Raw genomic sequence first — 19934 nt, forward strand, 5'->3', positions numbered from 1 at the left:
CGATCTCCTCGGGAGGTATAAGTAGGGGGAAGCAATATATTCGATACCTCATCCAGAAACGCACCCTCTCGAAACCTGGCGAGCAAGCTACACAGCGATGCAGAGCGCCTCTCTTGCAGAGTCTGCCACTTGAGTTTGTTAAACATCTCCGTAACGCTATCACGGTTACCAAATAACCCTGTGACGAAACGCGCCGCTCTTCTTTGGATCTTCTCTATCTCCTCCGTCAACCCGATCTGGTACGGATCCCACACTAATACGCAATACTCAAGTATAGGTCGAACGAGTGTTTTGTAAGCCACCTCCTTTGTTGATGGACTACATTTTCTAAGGACTCTCCCAATGAATCTCAACCAGGCACCCGCCTTACCAACAATTCATTTTATATGATCATTCCACTTTAATTCGTTCCGCACGCATACTCCCAGATATTTTACAGAAGTAACTGCTACCAGTGTTTGTTCTGCTATCATATAATCATACAATAAAGGATCCTTCTTTCTATGTATTCGCAGTACATTACATTTGTCTATGTTAAAGGTCAGTTGCCACTCCCTGCACCAAGTGCCTATCCGCTGCAGATCTTCCTGCATTTCGCTACAATTTTCTAATGCTGCGACTTCTCTGTATATTGCAGCATCATCCACGAAAAGCCGCATGGAACTTCCGACACTATCTACTAGGTCATTTATATATATTGTGAAAAGCAATGGTCCCATAACACTCCCCTGTGGCACGCCAGAGGTTACTTTAGCGTCTGTAGACGTCTCTCCATTGATAACAACATGCTGTGTTCTGTTTGCTAAAAACTCTTCAATCCAGCCACACAGCTGGTCTGATATTCCGTAGGCTCTTACTTTGTTTATCAGGCGACAGTGCGGAACTGTATCGAACGCCTTCCGGAAGTCAAGGAAAATAGCATCTACCTGGGAGCCTGTATCTAATATTTTCTGGGTCTCATGAACAAATAAAGCGAGTTGGGTCTCACAGGATCGCTGTTTCCGGAATCCATGTTGATTCCTACATAGTAGATTCTGGGTTTCCAAAAACGACATGATACTCGAGCAAAAAACATATTATAAAATTCTACAACAGATCGACGTCAGAGATATAGGTCTATAGTTTTGCGCATCTGCTCGACGACCCTTCTTGAAGACTGGGACTACCTGTGCTCTTTTCCAATCATTTGGAACCTTCCGTTCCTCTAGAGACTTGCGCTACACGGCTGTTAGAAGGGGGCAAGTTCTTTCGCGTACTCTGTGTAGAATCGAATTGGTATCCCGTCAGGTCCAGTGGACTTTCCTCTGTGCTGCAACATGTTCGGAATTCTCTGAAAAGTAGTTGTAGGCTATACTGTGAGATGCATAATGTACAATACGAATCAAGGAGGAATAATAATAAGAAAACCTAGAAAGACCAGAAACCAAGTTCTCGGACTAAAAAAGAGTGTAAGGCAAGTATTCAACCTTTCCCCTTTACTGTAAAATTTGTAAGTCGAATAAGTTATGGATGAAGTGAAATGTAGCTCCAGGAGTGGAATCAAAATGCACTATGAAGCGGTACAATAATAAGATTCGTTACTGATATTTCTATCTTCAGGGAAAGCGAGGGAGAATTACAGGACGTATTGAATTAAATGAACAGAGTATTGAACACAGAATATGTATTGATAACAAACAAAAGAAAGAAGAAAGTAGTGGAAACAAGAGTCGTTATGAACGTAATGTGAAAGCTGGGGACCTCAAACTAGTAGAAGAGCCGAGATTCTGCTCCTTAGGTAGAAACATAACATACGATGTAAGAGGTAAGGAGATAATAAAATTAGCACAGGCAAAGAGGGCACTGCTGACCAAACGAAGTCTACTACTATCAAGTATAGGCCTTAATTAGATGAAGACATTTCTGACAATGTACGTCACACCATTGTATGGAAGTGAATCATGGATTGTGGAAAAACTGGAAAAGAAGCGAACCGATGCGACTGACACGCAGTGCTATTGAAGGATTTTGAAAATTGGGTGCAGCAATAAAATAAGAAATGAGGGAAATCTCCGCAGAACATGAAGAAAACGTCGGAAAGACTGGCCAGTTGGAGTGGTAAGATGATAAGTGTTTTGGTGAGACATCAAATTCTAACTTGCATGGAACTAGATACCTATGGAACGCGAAAACTGCAGGGGCAGGCGAAGAGTGGAATATATGAAAACAGTCAGAAAATGAATGACTCACAAAAACACACACACAAGGATTTCCGTTAGGCGAAACTAGTCTCTCTAGAAACGCAGGAAGCTTAGACTGGGGAAGGATAGGGGAAGAAATTGGCCATGTCCTTTCTAGGGAACCATTGACAGACCATCTCCAGTTTAGCATTTTATTTTGGTTCATCGTACAGTAAAGTGAATATTGTTTTAAGTGCATACTGTTTTTCATTCCAGTGTTCTCTGAATGAATGTTGCAGTGTCTTCCGAATGAGTCAGTATTGTCAACAATAAATCCCACTGTCTGACTGTAATAACTACGAAGAACACAATAAATATATCACCATTCTGTGGTTTATTGACACAACAATGATGCAAATAATTCTGTTACCAATTGTCAAGCTACAGATGAACACTTTATGAAAACTGATATAAACTGATGTTGATTGTACCACTGTCCATGGAAGTGCAAGTGAACTGTAGAATTCTGGCGGAAATCACAATATTATTGAAATAATAAGCCTAGTGAACGTTGAAGTCCAAGATCCAGTATAGCGTTCGGGTTCAGATCCAGAGTGCAGTCGAATCAACGCCGAAAAGTAGGCCCACCGCGGCGTAGCACTTCCGAGTTGTGGAGTAGAAACATAGCACGATGAGAACTGGCTTGTGGAAGTCAGGAGCGGCGTTAAATAAGGCTCCATAGTTAATGGAGTCGGCGGCTGGGGCGCTGTATATTCTGGTCGTTGGCGCGGGCGCAAAACCGTCCTGCGATGTTAGCATCTACATCTACATTTGTACCCCACAAGCCACCGAACGGTGTGTGGTGGAGGGCACTTTACGTGCCACTGTCATTACCTCCCTTTCCTGTTCCAGTCGCGTATGGTTCGCGGGAAGAACGACTGTCTGAAAGCATCCGTGCGCGCTCTAATCTCTCTAATTTTACATTCGCGATCTCCTCGGGAGGTATAAGTAGGGGGAAGCAATATATTCGATACCTCATCCAGAAACGCACCCTCTCGAAACCTGGCGAGCAAGCTACAACGCAATGCAGAGCGCCTCTCTTGCAGAGTCTGCCACTTGAGTTTGTTAAACATCTCCGTAACGCTATCACGGTTACCAAATAACCCTGTGACGAAACGCGCCGCTCTTCTTTGGATCTTCTCTATCTCCTCCGTCAACCCGATCTGGTACGGATCCCACACTGATGAGCAGTACTCAAGTATAGGTCGAACGAGTGTTTTCTAAGCCACCTCCTTTGTTGATGGACTACATTTTCTAAGGACTCTCCCAATGAATCTCAACCTGGTACCCGCCTTACCAACAATTAATTTTATATGATCATTCCACTTCAAATCGTTCCACACGCATACTTCCAGATATTTTACAGAAGTAACTGCTACCTGTGTTTGTTCCGCTATCATATAATCATACAATAAAGGATCCGAGCAGCGGGCGGTACACAGAGAAATACTGCCAACGATAAGCTGATTGCGGGCATTAAAGAACTGAGGAATGCCGCGGAAACCTTGGGAGTTATGCACCCGCTACATCTATTTCAGAGAAGAAATTTCCACCTTTTAATTTTGACAGTAATTCTTCCGGCTTCGAAATGGGATATGTCTCCATCCCTGACCGGGCGTTGACAGTTACTTTCAAATCACCACACAGGTGGATCTGCCCCGATGGCTTTCGCACTATGACTAACGGGATAACCCATTGACTAGAAGGAACAGGTTCTAGAACTCCAATTGCAGTTAGGCGATCCAATTCTTCCTTTATTTGGTATCCAAAAGCTAATGGAACGGCGCGGGCTCGAAAGTACCGAGACCGTGCATTATGTTTCAGGGCAGTGTGCGCCTCATAATCCTTTTCGGTGCCGTGTTCCGGGGTGAACAGCTCCCCATAATCCTGGCAAAGTGTCTCTAGGTCCGAGTACGGAACACTTTCGGATACCAAATTCATACAATCACCTACTGAAAATCCAAATTTCGGAAAGAAGTCAAGTCCAAACAAGTTCTCAGCGGAAACATTGTTAACGACTAAGAAGGTAATCTGTCAGATGACATTGTGATATCTCGTTGGCGGTTCGACTTGACCACGTACTGGGATGGTATGTTTATTATACGTCATTAGAAGTCTCTTTGTTGCTTGCAAGAGAGGACCTCCAAGTTTCAAATATGTACAGTAGTTCAGAATGCTCACGGCTGCGCCAGTGTCTACTTGTAACAGAACTGGTTTCTCTGCAATCTGCAGTTCTATGAAATGCTTGTCAGATATCTATAGTGGCTACTAGATTAATATCCAGCTGTGGGCAGGAATGTGTATTGTCTTACTGGACTTACCACATACAGGAGCTAAATGGTCGTTGATAGAACAGTTTTTGCAATAGGCCCATCTGTCAGCACAGTCTTGATATTGATGTTTTTTAAAAATAATCCTTACATGACGGCAGTATTGGGGTAAAGTGGTTTCTAGCCAGACCGGTTGTCCCAAAAGTTCTGTCACGATGACGTCATCCTAGATGGCGGCGATGACGTCACCCCCACACCAGGAGAGTTCTACACCACAGGGTGCCCCAAAAGTTCCATCAGCCAAGTTGGCGGTGATGTCACCTCCACCCCAGGAGAAATATAGTTCAAATGGCTCTGAGCACTATGGGACTTAACTTCTGAGGTCATCAGTCCCCTAGAACTTAGAACTACTTAAACCTAACTAACCTAAGGACGTCACACACATCCATGCCTGAGGCAGGATTCGAACCTGCGACCGTAGCGGTCGCGCGGTTCCAGACTGTAACGTAATTCCATCAGATTAATGCAACACACCTCTACTAACGTAAGGAAAATGGCGGGAAAGAAAGGGCAGTTGGGCTACCTCCACTAACCCAAGTCACCCACCCAAGTACCACCACCAGAAAGTGATGTCACCCCTCACAACTGTTCGATTGCCTTCTCTCTCACGCGATTCTTATGTAACACAACTGACATGTATAGCCCGTGCGCGCAAGTGTACTGACGACACAGCATCAAGACCACACGTGCATACTGACATCCCAGATCGTGTTCTAAAAATCTGCTAGTGATTCTAACGGAACACGTATGACGTGTATTTGACACATCGTGCATCTAACAAAGTTCTCCAGTTACATCAGTATGTATTGCTTCCATAGAAAATTTCCAGCCCTAACATAAGCTGTTTACCAAAATAGTCCACAATTTCATCTTTTCTGCTGTACACCTTTCCTCAATACTAGAAAAGAAAATTCACCATTTTATCATCTCAAGACTTTCTCAATGATTTGCTTCAGCATTTACGAAACTAAGCTAAATCTAACAAACACTAGTCTTAATACCAGCAACCTGGAATTACACATATATAGCATTCACTTTCGAAACTCACTAAGCTCACAGACTTTGAGTGAGATGCAATAAATCCTTGATCAAGAATATATGTAATTGCATTCTCGTCAGATGAGTTCATAATATACATTTAATGACTTCAGATTCAAAGGCTGAATTCAATTTCATCCAGTGTGTATTCCGAATAGCATCTTCACTCATAGTATGAATACTTTCGCTGTGCCCGCATCTCGTGGTCGTGCGGTAGCGTTCTCGCTTCCCACGCCCGGGTTCCCGGGTTCGATTCCCGGCGGGGTCAGGGATTTTCTCTGCCTCGTGATGGCTGGGTGTTGTGTGCTGTCCTTAGGTTAGTTAGGTTTAAGTAGTTCTAAGTTCTAGGGGACTTATGACCACAGCAGTTGAGTCCCATAGTGCTCAGAGCCACTTTCGCTGTAAATCGATAAATTATCATAGACTCGAATTTCCTCGAGTACATACAAGACTCACAAGAATATTGGAAGCCAGGAACATATTTACCAGTGTAACTACAATTAAATATTACGATTGCTGCTATAGTCTGACACCGATCGATATACAGGTAATGTCTCCTCTTGCCAGCTGTGGTTCTGGAATGAATCTCAGTATCTATAGCGCACATAATTTTCCACGTAAAAAATCTCTCTCATACCCTCACAGTTATCAGTGTGCTGAATCTATATGTCCCTAACGATAGGACACACACTCATCTTATCTGGTCATGAAACAACATAAGCCACAGTAACTTTACAATGCAATATATACACATTTACACAAACAGTGCAGTTATCTTTTATATCTGTACAGCACCCGAAAAAATTATGGTATGCCTACACTCATACTGGCTATATGCCTCGATTCTCCTCAGTCCTAGGAAATTATCTGACAAAGTCTTACAATCAGCGCTTCTGGAAGGTGCTGCATCCTGCCAAGATTCAAACAAGTGCTATGAAGGACAGGCATCACGCAGTATGTGTGATAATGAATACCGCAGATGTAATGCTTGGAAAGACATCACCGACATGGGTTGGTGTGCTGTAGTCATCTTTACTATTGATAGAACAACAAGGAAAATGTGGATTCGTTCTTCCTTGAGCTCCTGGCGTGGCACCCCATCCGTCCTATGTTACCCTTCCTGATTTCAACATACGCATACATTCTCACCGCTATGTAGAGACTCCTATATACCAGCACAAAGGATGTCTTATGAATGAACGGGGGATTATGATTGGCTCTTATCGAATTTACCTGCCGATTTACTGATGCTGTCGTTTTGGAAGCACTGTCTGCCTTTTCTTTTTGTTCTGCAGACAAGACTTTCAGTGGCAAAAAAAAAACAAAAAACTGTTTTACACTGATCTCAATATTGCACCGACAACTAAACCTCGTAAAGTGCCATACATATCGTCAAATATGGAAAGACTGTAACTCAGTTACACAGCTCTCCCATTGACGACAGGAGTTTGAATATTAGAACATGAAACTGATATCCAACCCAGCAATATATCACCGTGCACAGTGTCGATACAGTAAACATACAGTTTGTATCCTGTGCCATATAAAAAATCTGCCCTCTTGAATCATTCGTACATATACCACGAAGAGATACAGCATCGTATGTAGCCCTCACAGCACTAGATATTTCCCTGCGAGGTCGGCGGTCATCCACTCCTGAAAGGTGACCAGAGTGCCCTCTGCAGACCGAAGTCACTCACAGAACTGTTCTACAAATTCGGGCCCATTTCTCCTCAGCATAAACGCATTACTGTTTCTGATCCGGACCCGCTTGCTCGCTTGCTTTTCTACACACATCTCCAGCAAACATGCCTTCGTGTTTCAGCATCAGAGACAGTTGAAGGTGTACTGCTGTCTTTCGTGTTCTGGCGTAGTGATGTCGCTATCTCACTTACCACAGGCTTCAGGATTCGTATAGTGGAGGTAGAAGAATTGTGTTTCTGCAGAAGATTTTGAACGTCACACTCCTAAGAAAGCCTTCCGCCTACCGTCAATCCTAAGAACTTGTCGATTTCACTGCCTGTTTACCTTTGGATGATAAAATTTCGTTTTTGCAATTGTTCCATGTCAGAAACTTTGTGCATTGCGTTTTGCTGCAGTAAGGCGCTAATTTTAATTTGTTCTCTGAGAGCCACGTGCTGACGCTAGTGACTACCCAGTTAGCTGCATCATTGATATTACATCCCACATTGTTATTTCTTCAGCGACATCAGCTTTACCACATTTTACAGACTGTAAGACGCACCTTAATTTTTAAGCGTTTTTTTAAATAATGCTTTTCCCATTTTAATTATTAGATTGCAAAACCACAATAACAAAATTCTTTGTTTTTGAAACCAAACTGAACTTTAAAATTGCTAAAAATTGTCGTCTGAACTTTCTTTTTCTTCCTCTGCTTCTTTCTCTTCGTCGTCATCGCTGTCCTTTTCATATAGACGATGATTTTCACGGCCATCAACCGTGTTACTTATGTCGCACTTGGTGAAAGATTTAACGATTATGTCTTCTCCCACTGTACACCACGAATGTTTTATCCACTGATGCACCTGCGTGAGTGTAGGACGTTTTAAAGCTCCCTTCGGCATGAATTCACGTTGGGTTTCATACATCATCCATTTGTTCCACTTCTCTCTCAAATACACTGTAAATGGTTTATTTAGCGAGACATCAAGAGGTTGCAATTCAGAATAAGTCCTCCCGGAATAACAGCAGCCTCTGTATTTCTCCCTCTCAGTTTCTTTTAATAGAATTTTTCGAACGAGTACTAAACTGATCTAGCGTAAGAAGAGAACTATTTTTCAATAAAGAACCTTTCCTTCTCGCCCACACTCCGTTATCTATAATTTCACACCAGCCTCGTCCATCTAACCCTTGTCACGTACGTGTACGACAACACCTAGTGGTATTTCAGAAGGCTGTAGCACCAACCACCTCCACCCTTAAAGTCTATGAAGTACCACTGTAGCGCTAGGCTACGAGCGTGTATTTGTATCACTTTTCTATTAATGCCAGTGCGATTTTGACAGTGTCCTTGAATCCATTTCAATACGTCATCTCCTATTTTAGGCCGCTTTGCACTCATCCGTTACTTGCACATTTAGTCTTCCTCATTTTTTTCAGTTCCTCTTTACTAACCCGCCAATCGCGAATGTATTTTTCTGTTGATGGAGGGCCGAAATGCCGCTCAGATGCTCTGTTTCCATGTTATTCTGCATATTAAATTACTTTCCATTTATAGCCTGCATCATGTGAGCTAGTGAAACGCAAGTGATGAGTGTGGTTGCACAAGTAAAGTGATGTAGACCTTCTGCCATTTCTAATATATACAAACTACTCAGCAGACAATCAGAACATTTCTGTTAGGTTTGTGGCAGGTAATGCAGCTGTTCAGTAAACTCCTGAGAGGAGCAGAGCGAATGACAAAATAATGTTGAAAATACAGGGTGAAAAGTATTTAAACCGACAAACTCTGGGAGGTTGTACGGGACATCAAAACAAATATTTTCCCCTAATGTCATATTTCCCTATGAGGATTATTATTATACCGGTGGAGGCCGTATTACGCTCTTCAGTTGTTAGAGGCTGTATTACGATCTTCAGTTGTTAGATGGCGTATTACGTTCTTCAGTTGTAGGCAACTGCTGTCCACCAGTGTAGTAGTGCTTGTCTCTGTTTACTAATGGAGCGAGACATCTGGAGTGAGTACACTGATATGGTTGGTGCAGCGCACCACAACGGACGAGCTGCACAGCGGGTTTATCAACAACAATATCCTAATCGCCGTACCGAGCGAGGTGGCGCAGTGGCTAGCACACTGGACTCGCATTCGGGAGGACGACGGTTCCATCCCGCGTCCGGCCATCCTGATTTAGGTTTTCCGTGATTTCCCTAAATCGCTCCAGGCCAGGATGGTTCCTGTGAAAGGGCACGGCCGACTTCCTTCCCGTCCTTCCTTAATCCTATGAGACCGATGACCTCGCTGTCTGGTCTCCTTCCCCAAACAACCAACCAACCAACCAACCTAATCGCCGTATCCCGCATCATACGACCTTTGCTGCTGTGTACCAACGTCTGCGTGACAGCGGGTCATTTAGCAGATTACCTGGAGAGGGACGCCGTCGCACGGTAAGAACGCTGCAATTCGAAGAAGCTGTCTTGCAGCATGTGGAGCGGGATCTTTCAGTCAGCACTCGTGCAATTGCACGTAACATGGGGACGAAACAGACGAATGTTACTACAGTCCTTGTTACGTCCATTTCACTTACAGCGTGTCCACAACCTGGAACCAGTTGATTATCAACACAGAGCACAGTTTCCACAGTGGTACCTGGAACAGTGTAAGATGCATCCTACATTTCCATCCTCCGTGTTTTTTACCGATGAAGCAATGTTCGGGCGTGATGGAGTCTTCCACATGCACAATTCGCATGTCTGGATGGAGTAAGGGCAACCCATATGCCACAGTTACTAGCGCTCATCAAGTGCGGTTCTTCGTTAATGTGTGGGTCGGTGTTGTTGGAGACTGTTTAATTGAGCTGTATCTGCTACCTAGGCTATTAAATGGCAGTCACTATTACAATTTTCTCGCCAGAGCATTGCCATAATTGGCAGAGATGGTCCTGTACTATGGCCTGCTCAATCCCCAGATATGTCCCGACTGGACTTGTTTACGCAACTCCTGTTGAACCAGAAGAGGATCTGGTTGCCGGGATAGTAGCAGCAGCAGGAACAATTCGGGATACTCCTGGGGATTCTCCCGTATCAGACAGAACATGATCCGACGGTGTAACCTTTGTTTACGTGCCAATGGAGGCATTTTTGAAAATCTACTGTAATTGAAATTGGATTGTGTTAATGTGTTGCCTCTTGGTCATAAGAAATGGAAAAGTTTTTGTTGGTTTAATTAATTTGCCGCCAGAGGAATCTTCCTCTACCGGTTTAAATACTCCTCATAGGAAAAGACGACATTAGGGAAAAATATTTGTTTTGATGTCCCCTAAAACCTTCCAGAGTTTGTCGGTTTAAATATTTTCACCCTGTATATCTTCACAGTGCAAAACATGACAGTTGAACTTAAACAATAAAGTGTATGGGGTTCTCCACTGAATACCAAAACAGCCTTTTCTGGAATATTGCTGAGCACTGTGCGATCATTACCGGACTTGATTGACGGAGGAGATAAAAACGCTGAATGAAGGCAGCTGATTTTATAGTATAGCGAATTAGTGGAGAGAGTGTAGCGTATATTTCTTCTTTTTTTCTTTTTACTTGTTATAGGAAGAGGAAAAGAAATAAGTTGGCGCTTCACAAATAGAGATAAGGACTTTGACAACTGTAATGGGATAAAATGATGCAAATTTTAAAAGTGAAGACGACTAGACGCTAATTAATGAGTTGTACACAAGGCGGAAAACAACCCTGAAGCTAAGATATATCAGATTGGTTTGAAATCGGAAGAAGAGTACAACAGGTTTATCGCCTTACATGTAGTCTATTTACCATATACATAGCAGACTTGATAATTAAGACGCTAGAAGTAGAGAAGGATGGAGTAAGCATAGGAGCCCAGAACATTGGCTGCATCAGATTTTCTGATGACGTGGTACTACTTACAGAGGAAACAATATCTCTTCAATGTACATTCTCCAGATGTGAAGCGGAATTGCAAGAGTACGGAATTAAAATCAACACAAACAAAACCAAAGTGACAAGAGTACATGCCGAAGGGAATATGAAAGCGAAAACAACAAAATGTCAAATGGAAGAGATGGCAGAGTAGAGGTATTTGAGGAGCATGCTAACTGATAACTGAAGAAGCGAAAAATAGACGAGATCAGTAATTGTTATGACAAAGCAAGATTTCCGGAAAATAAACCCATATTATGGAACAGACTGACGATGGAGCTAAGGAAAAGATTAGTTAAGTTGTTAGTGAGCAGTGTTTTTCTGTACAGTTATGAAAGCTGTACATTGAAGAAGGCAGAAAAAGATGATATTTAGGTATTCAAGATGCAGATTTGGAGAAGAACGGAAAGAATAAAATTTGTGGATAAAGCGAAGAACAGTGAGGTACTGGAAAGGGTGAAGATAAACGAAACTTTACTAAACGCGTTTAAGAACAGGAAAGCACACAGGTTGGTAGCCATACTGCTATGGAAAGGGTTTCTGACAACGGTTATCAGAGGTACAGTGGAAGGATGTAAGAAAATAGGAATGATACGAATAAGAATGCTGGATGAAGTGAAAAGTGGGAGATACCAGACTACAAAGCAGTTGGCTTTCAGCAGAATCATGTAGAGACAACAGTGGCGTCAGAAACCCGCCAATGAGCAGTATGAAGAGTTTAAATTCCATTTTTCACGGTAAGGATCCCTTCAACAAAGGTTTTCACTCACCTTTAGTTATGATTTTCGATAGTCCAGTATATTTCATAACTAACTTGAAAGCCAATCAGCTGATAAATTCGCTCATGAGAAACCCATGCTTGAGTGCAGAAATACTGTCGATAATTCTTTTACATTATGAAGGAAACACAGCCAACAGCGTTATTGCAGTCTGAGCAATGGATGGTGAAAGGAAGGAGAGGAAGGGAGCTACTGAACCGATGCGACGGTCTGTCTGGTGGGAAGGATGCGAGTTCGGATTGCAAAGACTTTTCTCATTGTCGCGAGGGAAGCACAGTAGGCTTTCCTGTCCCTGGTTGGGCACATGAGAACTGAGCATGGGAATTCATGAAATGACAGAATTCTATATTTTTAAATTACTTTGAGTAAAAACATGTTGTTCAAGGTTAAACAGTTTTCACTGCTAATCAGTCTTCACATTCAGTTACCACAGTTGTAGCGTCTTGGAATAAAATATCAATGAGTTACTCGACTGCAACACAGTAATGTAATCGGCAAATATTGTTTTGACTGCGAGTTAAATACATCGATACATCGACTATGAGGCTAAATTGGTCTTGAGAAATGCATGAAGTGCCAAAAAAGTCACAGCTCATTGTGGAACTCCCAGATAGCCTAAAATACTAACACCATCACGTACACTTGTCGGCAGGTTGCTTAAACGGTTATTTCACATTACTTTAAAGAGGAACGACTCATAAGATGGTATACTGGAATAACATTGCGGCGAATCGTAGCATCTCACCATGACAATGATGCGTTTAAAACTACTAATTTTGTGCAAGTGGGGCAATGAGGATGGTTACGGACGTGTTGTCACGTGAATGACGACACAGTCCAGAGCCTTCATGTAGCAAACGCTCCATCATAACAAATACTGCTGTATGAACCTGCTGGAGCTTGTCGTGTGCCAGGTGCCAACATGTGCGTAACTGTCCTCACAGCTTCACTCCACAAATTTCGAATTGTGATTCACAGTAATTCCGTATGATACAAATTTTTGATTGTGTAGAGCAGCAACAAGCAAGAAATTGGGACCGAGCGAGGTGGCGCAGTGGTTAGACACTGGACTCGCATTCGGGAGGACGACGGTTCAATCCCGCGTCCGGCCATCCTGATTTAGGTTTTCCGTGATTTCCCTAAATCACTTCAGGCAAATGCCGGGATGGTTCCTCTGAAAGGGCACGGCCGACTTCCTTCCCCATCCTTCCCTAATTCGATGAGACCGATGACCACGCTGTCTGGTCTCCTTCCCCAAACAAACAACCAACCAACCAAGAAATTGGCTTTGGTGTACTTCATTCAAAAAGTCTTTTTACCGCTTTCTGATCGATACAGTTCACAATCATCCGGCGTGCATTATTCCGTCAAAATACATGTTACCTTGAGTTATACGTGAGTTGCCGTAAAGTAAACAATAATTCACAGTCACAAACCTATAACAATGGTGGGTGCTACACAGACTTGTGTTAGAATGCAAATGTACACCTGAAACATTCGTTTTCCTCCAACGAATCATATTGCATTTGTTTTTCGTATTTTACTTCACACACATGTTGGTTTTCGATATTACACACGTTTGCTGGGCCACGAAACAAATTACTAATACTCATCACTTGCTTTTACTCACTTATAACATGTGAAAATAAGTACACAGTGGTTGGAGATTACGTGAGTGATGCTACAACAGAGTGATACTTTACAAATAAATAGCATTTCTGGAACGGGGGTGTATATTACTGTTGTATTAAATTGAAAATGCATATTATGTTATCGGGTGTCAAATGTAGAGAAATAGCGGCGACGACAGACGACGGCGCAAAGGCAACGCTTCGCAGCAGACGGCACACAAAAGCAACGGCAGCAGTGAGGAGTCCAATGGTGAGTTGAAAGACTAGCAGGCATGTCACGAGCAGGAGATAATGTTTCTGGCACAGGCTTTGACGCGCCTGAATAGGCAATTCATTAGTTTTCCAGATGTGCTAAAGTTAATACCATAATCATTTGATGGCACTAAGTGTTGAATCCTGCCTAGTCGTCGAATATGGGGTATCTAGGAAACCTGCTTTCTCGGATCGATAGACAACATTTAAACAAATCGTATTAATGAGTTTTATTACGAAAAAAATGACAACTTTAACTCTCAGGATTACATAGACATGTCGCAACCAAAGGGCGACATGCAAAATGATCAATGTTCTTCAGTGTAACAATTCTAAGCAAGGTCCGTAAAAAAAAGAAAAAAAAGAAAAAAAAAGAAAAGGTTGAGCAGTAAGCGTTCTTTCCTGCCATGGGCTGAGGCTGTGACGTCACTAAGGAACCGCCGCTGCCTCTGGAACAGCGCTACAAGACGCAGCCCGCGCATTTAAGCGATGTATTTGTGAAATGTTTCGGTTTCTACAGAAATAGTGAAAGGTAAATTGTTATTCTGGTATTTCTAGAAACTTACTGCTATATTCTGTAACTTGTCCAGCTTTTAAACAGACACTGCTGAGTGCTGACTTTAATGAAATCAAGCGTCTATAGATCAAACTACACAAAAATAAGTGCAAAGTACAGTCTGTTTTGCAGTTCTCTACGAAGTAAACGTTCGAAATGAGCATTCAATTTTCTAACTTTGGCTCTGGGAAAAGTTTTAACTTGTAGACAAGCTCTATGTAACGCTCATTTATATTCTGTTTACACCATGTCTACAAAAACACTGTAGTTTTCACTCGAGAAATTATGCAATTGCCTTATTTGTAGGAAGCATTTGAATTACCTACGTGAACTGCCACAAACACACACACACACACACACATTCTGAATTTTCTCACACCTCAAACCTTTAGCTTATATTTTTATCAAGGTGGATGTATAATGTTTGCCCTAGTTGTTAAAATGCACTTATATAAAAGGGCATTGAATCAAAAAAAGTGCTGCAAAATACGATTTACAGGAAATAGTGGTAAATTAACTTACCGAGTCCGCCGTTCAGCAAAGTTGGTATGTAGTGTGGGAAAGAATAAGCCAATCCTTGACACTGTCAGTGTAGAACCTTGCTAGTTGTGAAACAAACACAGTCAGAGGACCTTCACTTCTGTCACAAAGTTTATATATTATTTAACTTTCACAATAATTGTTTATTTACATTCTAAAGCGATGAGAAATACCACTTCCTTGCTTTCCGTTGCTGAGCGGCTACTGCTTTCTTCGACCTGTCCTTCACAGACAGCCAACGCAGTCGCATAAATGTTCTCGTCCTAGCGTGAATCTTAATGATTTCTGGGTGAATAGTGGGGAATCGTTCGATACGTATAGCGCACAGGTTCTTGATGACACCAGTTTCCCTGGACAAACTGTCGTGTCCATGGATCTGGGCAAAAATTAATTCAAATATGCTAATTGTTTCGAGCCACGTTTCTGAAGGCACAAGCAAACCCCCACGAGAAACCATGCCCAGCCATCCTCTCGATGTCTCCTCAGGCAGTGTCAGTGGGTGTAGCCAGTGATCTGTCATACTGTCTGCATCGATATGCTACATATCCAGCAAGATATATAAATCCTTCAGTGCTACAATCAGAAGCCAGTGCCATTGGAGGCACATCGGATTCTCCTACTCCAAAATATAAATCTTCTATCTCCTTCTCTCCTTCAACCATTGCCAACGCCTCAGACGTATCAGGCAGGATATTGCCAAAAACAGTTGCAGTCACGAATCTTCCTTCTTCATCTGGCTCAACAGACGATGCATTTGGAAGTGGAATATCGTGAGCGTTTGCTCCCAACAACAACAACAGTCTTATCCAGCTCTTTACCTCGACTGGCGATGGATGATCATAAAAACGTCCAAGACCTCTTATAAGAGAAAAAAAGTTCTCCAAGCAGTCTTGATTTAATCTTGCTGTAAGAATATATTCAATATTATAAACAGCTAAGTCACTGAACAGACCGAAAAGTGACCGAACAGTTTTCAAAAATCCTTTCTGGAAGGGTAGGAGATGCTTTGAGTTGCCAACACGCATCTTCTCACAACACTTAGAAAATTTACGTAGGCACTGTTCTTGGGCTTGAAAATTGACACCAAATCCACTGGCTAGTGATTTATTACTTTCTTTTGTCCTTGAATTAAGTACATCGAAAGTCTCATCCACCATCTGTATGAAATCACTGACGTGTCCTTCTTCAGGCATCAAATACCGAATCGCCTGTGCAGTTGTATTTGATAGCAGCTGAGCGTACTCGCTGTCGCTCTCTGCCCTTCACTGTAATGTGTTGCTGAGATAACATAGGACATATTTTCATCTCGCCACTGTCCTAAGGTAACAGTTTCTCGAACACAGGATTTGACACAGCCTTGTTTTCCAACATTATTCCTTGATCCAGCAAGTGGTTCCTTAAGAGTTTGAGCAAATGGGGAACGTCAGCAAACAACCACACACGTCTCAGAGAATAACACGGGTGTGGAAAACAAGTATTTTCATGAGTAATGCCAAGCTCCTTCCAGACAGAACTATTCTTTGCACCCATGTCTGCTACTGCAGCCACAACATTGTAGCAAATGCTGGCCAGGGAAACACTTACTTCGTTCAAGAGTGCTGCTGTCATCTGAACGTCAAAATTGAAATAGATAGGCTGCTTCCACGTTGCAAACAAACCTCGGACCATGACAACAAGGACATTACTGTGAGATCCAAGAATCCTGTCATCTTGCTGAGCGTAACAAATTCTACTGTCAATGTTCATTTCATCAAATTACAAAACATAAATACGTTCCCTGTCAGTCACTGTTGCAGCCTGCATTTTCATCATCACTAAAACATCCTTTAAAATTTCTGGTTGGCAACTGAAATTGCGATTAATCCAAGAACGCAAGGTTGACACAGCAGGTAGAGGATATCCGAGTTTTTCTCTGAGGAAATTGTAACTCTTCTGCGAAAGAGCACGTAAAGTAATAGACTTACAAATGTCCTCTTTGCCCCATCGAACCCGTTTTGAACCATGCAACAAACTTCTAATTTGATTGGGTGAAAATATTTTGCCCAGTATTTGATTAGTTTCACGAGACACAAGTTCCTTTTTATTAAATTCTTCTTCGTGCAGACGTCGTTTCATTGAGGACAGCTGACCTCTAAGATCTTTATTACGTGCTCGCAAATTCATGCACATGTTCCTTAGATGAGCATTTCTCCTCTGTAGTGACGCTACAGAATTCTGTAAAGTGACTTTATGTGGATCACTACAAAGTACTTCATCTGTAAATGTATACTTGTCAACATTCCTCTTCAATGGTGAGAGCTTCTTTAAAGTCTCTAGGCTTCTTCTGCGAATTTCACGTTTGTTAAAACGTTCTTTCCTTTCTTCTATTGCAATCGGTGTGTTATCACTGGCGCTACTACCACAAGGCAAATTGCAAGACGGATACGCATCACTCTTAAGGATTAGTTTCTGCGGTAAATTTAACAGTTCTGAACGTAAGTCCCGGATATAATCCGTTTCCTTGAAATGACGAGAGCATATTCTAGCGTTCCCTACGTTCACAGGATCTTTCGTAAAGCATTTTGAAAGCCAAACCTTTTGCAGACTTTCATCACGTGGGAAACAATGCAACACTATTTCAGTCCCTTTTGTATTGCGATTGTGAGAGTTACAGCCAACAACAGCACAACCTGGCATTGCTTCCACACACTCAAATACTTCGGACAAACACACACTGCACAAAGATAACCAAACGGAAAGGACAACACACACGAAACACAACACGGACGAACCACGACAATACAGAGCTCAGACGTACACTTCGCCGCGCCAAGACCTGTTCCTCAGTGCCGTCATGCGCAGAACGTCAGAAATGAGTTTGTGTCCGCGCAGCAGTTACTGCTCCCTCGAGTTTGAGTTACATAGAATCTGCCCTCCCGGTTGGCTGTGCGGTCTAACGCACGGCTTTCCGGGCGGGAAGGAGCGCCTTGTGCCCGGCACGAATCCGCCCGGCGGATTTGTGTCGAGGTCCGGTGAGCCGGCCATTGCGTGGATGGTTTTTAGGCGGTTTTCCATCTTCCTCGGCGAATGCGGGCTGGTTCCCCTTATTCCGCCTCAGTTACACAATGTCGGCGATTGCTGGGAAACAAGTTCTCCACGTACGCGTACACCACCATTACTCAACCACGCAAACGTAGGGGTTACACTCATCTGGTGTGAGACGTTCCCTGGTGGGGGTCCACTGGGGGCCGAACCGCACAATAACCCTGGGTTCGGTGTGGGGCGGCGTGGGGGTTGAAGTGGAATGCGGTAGTCGTCGTGGGGTTGTGGACCACTGCGGCTAAGGCGGGGACGAGGCCTCCCCATCGTTTCTAGGTCCCCAGTTAACATACAATACAATACAAATACATAGAATCTACAAGCAAAGTAACGAGTGTTGACACTTCTGTCCTAGCTGCTAGTCTTGACGCTGCTGTAGAACTGGGCCCCGCCCAGCCGGACGCGGCGCTTATGTTCTCTTCGCATAAAGGCTGCTGCTGTCGCGCTGTCGTCCTGGAGAGGGGTCGACCAGCGTGCAATTGGCTGACTTCTTCACAGCCCTCTCTGCTCTCTCGTTCCCTACTGGCGTGCCGGCTCTTGACTTTACGCCGTAACACTAAGAACACTCTAAATGACTTGCCTGACAATTGTAATTGTAATTTGAACTTAGAGACCCAGAGCAGCATGATACCCTTTCGAAATTTGTTGAAACTAAAATATTGGGGTCAGCTCGAAGCAAGCTGAGATCTAAGGGCCACTTGGCGAGATGTGCAGGCCATATTAGTAGAATACTATGCTAGTAAAAAGATACTTGACTCCTATGCATATCAGACGTTTGCCAGTCGGCAATAACGTCGAGAAAGTGTAGCTCAGTGAGGTTCGAGGTTGGACACCATGCAGCACAGTTTCAAGGAAGCAATCAGAGGTACCACGCGAGAATCGGAGCTAGAAGGCAGCCTTGCTCTCGTTTGGAAATTAAACCGAGCAGTGTTTATCGAAGGATTTACGATGACGGGATAAAGACAATAGTGCGTGGACCACGTGAGCAGCTAACACTAGCAGAGGTTATAGATACAACTCTTGCAGAGGAGAGCGCTATAGCAATGGCCCGGGAAAAGATGACCGCCTGAGGTGGCGGCGCCGACCGAGAAGAAAGCCACCAAGCTTTTCACATGTGGTAAGCCAGCCCAGATGGCGGGAGAGTGGAAGTGCACATGAACGAATAACAAAAGTGGGGCCGGATGCATCAAGAAAAGGCAGCGAAATGGTCCAGTAACAATGGCGAGGTCTGTACCAGGTGACGTTGCAGTCTGTCTGAAACGAAATAAATATCTCACAATTCATGTAAACAGACTGAAGGAATTTTTCTAATTCCAGATGGCGGTGTCATACTGCTTCGTCGGTGTTATCCTACTTCTCTTTAGGGTTGATCACTCCACACAAGAACCGTTCCCGCAAGTAACCAAGCTCCAGTCGCCACCGAGACCGTATTATGATAATATGGGTCGAGTAAGAATTTACAGTGTGCCGTGGAAAATTGTGAGTTCTTTTAACTTAATGGAACTGATGGAGAAATATGAGCACATCGAGGTTCTCGCGAGGCGAGCAATAATATATGGCAGAGACAGGTTGGCGTTATTGAATATGAGTGCAACAGAGTGGAAAAGTGCAGAATTTGAGTTCAAATGGCACGTAGAAGTAAAATGGAAAAGGCACTGGATTTGATTGGGCAACTGGCACGGGATGAATCCCGTATAAAGAAACGAGTAATCTTAAATTTTATAGGCGACATCAGTAAGATTCTGTTTGGAACCCTAGACGAAGACGACGCCACGTACTTCAAGGTGTAGATAGATTACTTAGAAGGAGAACAGAAGAAACTAATCAAATTTTCGAAGGAGCAAGTGACAATGTTTAAAGCAACTTTGACTAGTTTTAACCAAACG

This window comes from Schistocerca cancellata, chromosome 4 (assembly GCF_023864275.1).
Source record: "Schistocerca cancellata isolate TAMUIC-IGC-003103 chromosome 4, iqSchCanc2.1, whole genome shotgun sequence".
Taxonomy (NCBI): Eukaryota; Metazoa; Arthropoda; class Insecta; order Orthoptera; family Acrididae; genus Schistocerca; species Schistocerca cancellata.